The sequence below is a fragment of the Haliotis rufescens genome, unplaced genomic scaffold (genome assembly GCF_023055435.1).
Source record: "Haliotis rufescens isolate VD_foot unplaced genomic scaffold, xgHalRufe1.0.p SCAF_1, whole genome shotgun sequence".
Classification (NCBI taxonomy): Eukaryota; Metazoa; Mollusca; class Gastropoda; order Lepetellida; family Haliotidae; genus Haliotis; species Haliotis rufescens.
The window spans coordinates 858,645-866,216 of NW_025963779.1; the positions used below are offsets into that span (position 1 = coordinate 858,645).

Genomic DNA, 7,572 nt, shown 5'->3' on the forward strand with positions numbered 1-7,572 from the left:
TATTAAAATCAGGTGAAATATCACGTTTTGTAACCCCTACAGTCAGTCTGCCTCATTGACACTATGGTAAGGTCATGAAGATCACAAAGAAAATATAAGACTTGAATATATTTTGTCAATATAATGTTTATCTCTTCTTGTTGTTTACTAAAATTGGTATCTTGACTTGAAAATATTAACTTTGTCACATCACAAGATGAAATAAATTCATGCTATCATCGTTATTTGACAAGGAAAACAAATTTCTTCCATGTATTTATATTTTTTTATATTTCACGTTTTGATTGAATTATAAAATTTATCAAAATGATCACACCACTTGACTTGATTGAAATAAACTAAAGTTCTAAAGATTGTTAACAATAGTAAAATATTACATCATAACAATATAATTATTGAAAAATGACACAGTAAGCACAACTATATTTTTACATATAAATTGTTATGATTAATAATCAATAATACATGGCAATTGATTACACAAGAGAAATCATTTTGTTTTTAAAGTTTCAAAACATGTTTGTGGACATAAAACCAGATGGGTTTCACAATTAAACAAAGAGAATAAATGAGTTATGATTGCAATATGCATTGGAATTAAAAATAATTCTGTTTATACTTTAAGTTTATAGTAATGTCAATATCAATTTATGCATTTGAAATATTTGAATACAAACTGTTAAAGAGTTATCTGTTTGTGTAAATTATATAAAGATCACATGTAGATTGAACATTCACTGGCCAATAATTAGTTGGGTTTTTGTTCATTTCATGACATAATTAATTTAGTACAGTAAAGTAAATATCATTTTGGTAGAAATATTGTTTACAAAATTGCAGATCAAACTGTACTTTGCTTCAAATATTTAAACACCTTTTATGTAACAATACAGTTGAAATATTACACCTCATGGTATCTAATCTGTCAACATTGAGAATCAAAATAACAACTTTCACAATATCGACAGCACAAGTAGATCTAGAGGTCTAATATTTTATTGAAATGCATTTGAGTCCATTACAATTTACATCAAATACGCAACTGATGCAAAATTCTGATTTGTTACGATTGTAAATTCTCAGTAGGTTACAATTTGATACATTATATTAACATATCATTTTAGTTAGTTTCTGACATATAACTAGATACGGTCAAAAGGTCAGTATTTTGACTTCAAATACAACCCGCAAAGTTATTTAAACTCACAATAAATAGTTTGGCTTAATGGTGTGTAAACAATGAATTATTCTTTACAAGATCTCAGTAGCATTTGTATTAAGTCTGTTCAGCTACCATAAACTGCACTGGGAGTTACCGGGTGGTCATGGATATTTTAAAATGAAATCACAACAGAACGGCCAGACTCAAATTTATATGGGTAAGGAGACCAGATAACAGTTGAATAGTTTGTCAATGATAAGAATAAGAATAATGTTCCATACTTACGATAAATGTACCGGGATGGTTAAATTGTCACAGTTTGTCCCGATTGCGTGCCTTGTTGACATCTCTATGTGTTTTTTATGTGTTATCCGGCCTTCACTGTCTGCTCTCCAAGCCTCGCTTTCAAACCGGAAGTAGCGAAGTGTGAAAAAGGTCAATAACAGCATTGTAGGTTATGGTTTGAGATCTTGTCTTGTATAGCAACATTGTAGGAAGTTGTTGTTGGAGTGCTCGCTTTGTATAGCAACATTGTAGGCAGTTATTGGTGATCTTGTATTGTAAAGCAGAATTGTAGGAAGTCTTTGGAGATCTTGTATTATAAAGCAACGTTGTAGAAAGTTGTTGGACATCTCTCTGGTAAAGCAACACCGTAGGTTGTTGTTGGAGCGCTTGCCTTGTGTAGTAACCCCGTAGGATGTTGTTGGACATCTTGTCATGTATAGCAACACCGTAGGTTGTTGTTGGAGCGCTTGCCTTGTGTAGCAACACCGTAGGATGTTGTTGGATATCTTGTATTGTGTAGCAACATTGTGTGGCACTGCTTGAGTGCTTGTCTTGTATAGCAACACTGTGGGATGTTGTTGGGCATCTTGTCTTGTATAGCAACACCGTAGGTTGTTGTTGGAGCGCTTGCCTTGTGTAGCAACACCGTAGGATGTTGTTGGACATCTTGTCTTGTATAGCAACACCGTAGGTTGTTGTTGGAGCGCTTGCCTTGTGTAGCAACACTGTGGGATGTTGTTGGGCATCTTGTCTTGTATAGCAACACCGTAGGTTGTTGTTGGAGCGCTTGCCTTGTGTAGCAACACCGTAGGATTTTGTTGGACATCTTGTCTTGTATAGCAACACTGTAGGTTGTTGTTGGAGCGCTTGCCTTGTGTAGCAACACCGTAGGATGTTGTTGGACTTCTTGTCTTGTATAGCAACACCGTAGGATGTTGTTGGATATCTTGTATTGTGTAGCAACATTGTGTGGCACTGCTTGAGTGCTTGTCTTGTATAGCAACACCGTGGGATGATGTTGTAGATCTTGTCTTGTAAAGCAACTTTGTGGGACGTTGCTTGAGTGCATGTCTTGTATAGCAACATTGTAGGTTGTTGTTGGATATCTTGCATTTTAAAGCAACATTGTAGGAAGTTGTTGGACATATTGTCTTGTAAAACAACATTGTAGGAAGTTGTTGGAGTACTTGTCTGGTATAGCAACATTGTAGGTTATTGTTGGAGATCCTGTCTTGTAAATTAACATTGTAGTTGTGGTTGGGGTGCGTGTCTTGTATAGCAACACCGTGGGATGTTGTTGGAGATAGTGTCTTGTAAAGCAACTTTGTGGGACGTTGCTTGAGTGCATGTCTTGTATAGCAACACCGTGGGATGTTGTTGGAGATAGTGTCTTGTAAAGTAACATTGTGGGACACTGCTTGAGTGCATGTCTTGCATAGCAACACCATAGGATGTTGTTGGAGATAGTGTCTTGCAAAGCAACATTGTGGGACACTGCTTGAGTGCAGGTCTTGTATAGCAACTTTGTGGGACGTTGCTTGAGTGCATGTCTTGTATAGCAACACCGTGGGATGTTGTTGGAGATCTTGTCTTGTAAAGCAACATTGTGGGACGTTGCTTGAGTGCATGTCTTGTATAGCAACACCGTAGGATGCTGTTGGAGATCTTGTCTTGTAAAGCAACATTGTGGGACACTGCTTGAGTGCAGGTCTTGTATAGCAACATTGTAGGACACTGCTTGAGTGCATGTCTTGTATAGCAACACCTTAGGATGTTGTTGGAAATATTGTCTTGTAAAGCAACATTGTGGGACGCTGCTTGAGTGCTTGTCTTGTATGGCAACACCATAGGTTGTTGTTGGAGTGCTTGTTATGGATAGCAATACTGTAGGTTGTTATAGGAGTACTGATCCTTGAACCCCCTAACCCCTAAGCCTAACCCAAGGGGAGACAATAAATGGTGTACAAGAGACGTTCTGGGGCCTCGAATATATTTTACGGACGTTTCTATCAGTGTCGGAATCCCCCGATATATTCTTCCCGATGGTGGGGTGAGGTGAAATGGGGTTTAACGTCGCGTCCAAGATTATTGCATTTATATAGCGACGTGCATGCACGTGTGTGTGGCTGCTTGTACTACTCCGGACTGATGCCGATTTATAGTGCTAGCACACTGAGATACCATGCCGCAGTTTAACATGGATACCCCACTCAGACACAGTATACTGACTCCGAGCCGACCAGTTCCTTGGTTTAGCCCCTTAATACCAAGCGCCAGACAGGGTAACAACAAGTACCATCTTTTAACGTCTGTCTCTGTGTGTGTGTGTGTGTGTGTGTGTGTGTGTGTGTGTGGGTGGGTGCGTGTGCGTGTGTGTGCGTGAGTGTACGTACACTGTGTTGAAAATACAATCCGCATTCGGGTCAGTGCACACCGGGTTGGAGTGATTGTCTTGTACAGCAACATTAAAGGTTGTTGTTGGATATCTTGTCTTGTGTAGCAACACCGTAGGTTGTTATTGGAGATCCTGTCTTGTATAGCTACATAGTTGGAGGTTGTTGGAGTGCTTGCCTTGTATAGCAACATTGTAGGTATGTTGCTTGAGTGCTTGTCTTGTATAGCAACATTGTAGGTTATTGTTGGAGATCCTGTCTTGTATAGCAACATTGTAGTTGTTGTTGTTGGAGTGCTTGTCTTGTATAGCAACATTGTAGTTGTTGTTGTTGGAGTGCTTGCCTTGTATAGCAACATTGTAGTTGTTGTTGTTGGAGTGCTTGTCTTGTATAGCAACATTGTAGGTTATTGTTGGAGATCCTGTCTTGTATAGCAACATTGTAGTTCTTGTTGTTGGAGTGATTGCCTTGTATAGCAACATTGTAGTTGTTGTTGTTGGAGTGCTTGTCTTGTAAAGCAACATTGTAGGTTATTGTTGGAGATCCTGTCTTGTATAGCAACATTGTAGTTGTTGTTGGAGTGCTTGCCTTGTATAGCAACATTGTAGGATGTTGCTTGAGTGCTTGTCTTGTATAGCAACATTGTAGGTTATTGTTGGAGATCCTGTCTTGTATAGCAACATTGTAGTTATTGTTGTTGGGGTGCTTGTCTTGTATAGCAACATTGTAGTTGTTGTTGTTGGGGTGCTTGCCTTGTATAGCAACATTGTAGTTGTTGTTGGGGTGCTTGTCTTGTATAGCAACATTGTAGGTGTTGTTGTTGGAGATCCTGTCTTGTATAGCAACATTGTAGTTATTGTTGTTGGGGTGCTTGCCTTGTATAGCAACATTGTAGTTCTTGTTGGGGTGCTTGTCTTGTATAGCAACATTGTAGGTTATTGTTGGAGATCCTGTCTTGTATAGCAACATTGTAGTTATTGTTGTTGGGGTCCTTGCCTTGTATGGCAACATTGTAGTTCTTGTTGGGGTGCATGCCTTGTATAGCAACATTGTAGGTTATTGTTGGAGATCCTGTCTTGTATAGCAACATTGTAGTTGTTGTTGGGGTGCTTGTCTTGTACAGCAACATTGTAGGTTATTATTGGAGATCCTGTCTTGTAAATTAACATTGTAGTTGTTGTTGGGGTGTTTGCCTTGTATAGCAACATTGTAGGTTATTGTTGGAGATCCTGTCTTGTAAAGCAACATTGTAGTTGTTGTTGGGGTGCATGCCTTGTACAGCAACATTGTAGGTTATTGTTGGAGATCCTGTCTTGTAAATTAACATTGTAGTTGTTGTTGGGGTGCTTGTCTTGTATAGCAACATTGTAGGTTATTGTTGGAGATCCTGTCTTGTATAGCAACATTGTAGTTATTGTTGTTGGGGTGCTTGCCTTGTATAGCAACATTGTAGTTCTTGTTGGGGTGCATGCCTTGTACAGCAACATTGTAGGTTATTGTTGGAGATCCTGTCTTGTAAAGCAACATTGTAGATGTTGTTGGGGTGCATGCCTTGTACAGCAACATTGTAGGTTATTGTTGGAGATCCTGTCTTGTAAATTAACATTGTAGTTGTTGTTGGGGTGCTTGTCTTGTATAGCAACATTGTAGGTTATTGTTGGAGATCCTGTCTTGTATAGCAACATTGTAGTTATTGTTGTTGGGGTGCTTGCCTTGTATAGCAACATTGTAGTTCTTGTTGGGGTGCATGCCTTGTACAGCAACATTGTAGGTTATTGTTGGAGATCCTGTCTTGTAAAGCAACATTGTAGTTGTTGTTGGGGTGCATGCCTTGTACAGCAACATTGTAGGTTATTGTTGGAGATCCTGTCTTGTAAATTAACATTGTAGTTGTTGTTGGGGTGCTTGCCTTGTATAGCAACATTGTAGGAAGTTGTTGGAGTACTTGTCTTGTATAGCAACATTGTAGGTTATTATTGGAGATCCTGTCTTGTAAATTAACATTGTAGTTGTTGTTGGGGTGCTTGCCTTGTATAGCAACATTGTAGTTGTTGTTGGGGTGCTTGCCTTGTATAGCAACATTGTAGGTTTTTGTTGGAGATCCTGTCTTGTATAGCAACATTGTAGTTGTTGTGCTAGTCGTTGGAAAGTCTTGTCTTGTATAGCAGCACTGTAGGTTGTTGTTGGAGATTTTGTCTTGTACAGCAGCATTGCCGGAATTTGTTGTTGGAGTGGTTGGTTTGTAAAGCAACATTGTATGTTGTTGTTGGAGCGCTTGTCTTGTTAAGCAACATTATATATTGTTGGAGATCCATGTTTCATCAATCCCATCTTTGGATGTTGTCTTTTTCAATATTGTAATGTGAAATAAACCCTTTGAAAGTAACACTATAAATATATTGTACCGTGTGCGGAACGGTTGTACTATTACCATCCTTAAACCCGCAAGTCTTTGATCTTTTACAGAATACAGACATCATAAAATGTTAATACTGTTTAGTTAACACTCAGTATCATTCGTCAGTCTATTTCAGGTCTTTGCGGAAATGGAAGCTCATTAAAGGCAAAGATCTCTGCACCAGTACCCAAAAGAACATTGACTCACATCAAGAGGTCGCTACAGAAAGGGAGAAGGAAACGAGGTATGTCAAAAGAGTGTAGTGTAATATACAAACGTTAATGATATACATGTACCAATAAAATCTATATCTCCAAAATTAATAACTCTCTGATGTTTCGGCTCTCCACATTCTAGGTATACTCCCTTTCTGATATTTAATGGAACAACTCAGCAGTGATTATTATCATGTGATGCCGCTTGAGGTCGTGTTGTTGAAATTTCTGAAATATATATCTTCTCTTTTCACAGAGACTTCAGGATGATATTTCATCCTTCCTGTGTATGGAAAAGGAAAGTGCATATGACAGAGGAAGGAGTAGAATAACCGCTTTAATTATTTACAGTTATCCGCGTATGTAAGAAATGTCTTCGATTGTCCTGTATGTGACTCTTCAAATCATATTTAAGCGAGTGAGTTGAGTTTAACGCCACTTTGAACATTATTCCAGTTATATAACGGTGTGTCAGCTTAATGTGGGAGGAGGAAACCCACGGTGCTGAGTGCTGACAAACCTAGAAACTTTATCTGTGCGGACTGGGATTTGAACCCACAACTCTGCACAACTCACCGAGACGACTGGGCCACTCATCCACCCTGATGCTTAAGGTCATACTTTCTATATTTTTAGTAGATTAAAACTACACAATTCTGTCTTACTGGGGTTGTTACATTGTTTATTTGATTTTGCAGGACTTTTCACCTGACGAAGTAAACAAGGCTGTACACAAAGTGTCCAAGAAACATTCGCCAAGTCTGATGGTGTTCATGAATAATGATACAGTTGCCAATGCAATTGTCAAAGCTGATAATGTAAACCTCTCTTCTTGTCCAACATTCATAAGATGATATAATTACGCCATCAGAATAAATCTCCTTACTCTGAGTTCTCACCATTTAGTCTGATTATATTATTCCTAATTTTTATATTGCAAACCTTTGCTTTACACGTGACACGGTTTTCCTGTATTTCTTTTCACTATTTAAAAGCCTTTATAGGCATTGTTTACAGCGACAGATAAACAAAAAAGAACTGCACAGGCAGATTTTTAGTAAATTTATAGCACCTAATAAAGTCGATACATTTAATATATTTCAATATCATAGATACATA

At 38.3% G+C, this 7,572-nt stretch overlaps 1 long non-coding RNA gene across 2 annotated transcripts; it reads left to right on the top strand.

Moving 5' to 3' along the window:
* The first annotated feature begins 5,395 nt into the window (after window positions 1-5,395).
* On the top strand, window positions 5,396-7,308 carry LOC125372237. 2 transcript variants are annotated; one of them, XR_007218038.1, is made up of 3 exons: window positions 5,396-6,482; window positions 6,710-6,812; window positions 7,152-7,308. It is a non-coding gene; the product is annotated as an uncharacterized LOC125372237 (long non-coding RNA). The 2 variants fall into 2 exon arrangements; XR_007218037.1 differs by lacking the exon at window positions 7,152-7,308 and having other exon boundaries at window positions 6,710-7,117.
* Window positions 7,309-7,572: the final 264 nt, after the last annotated feature.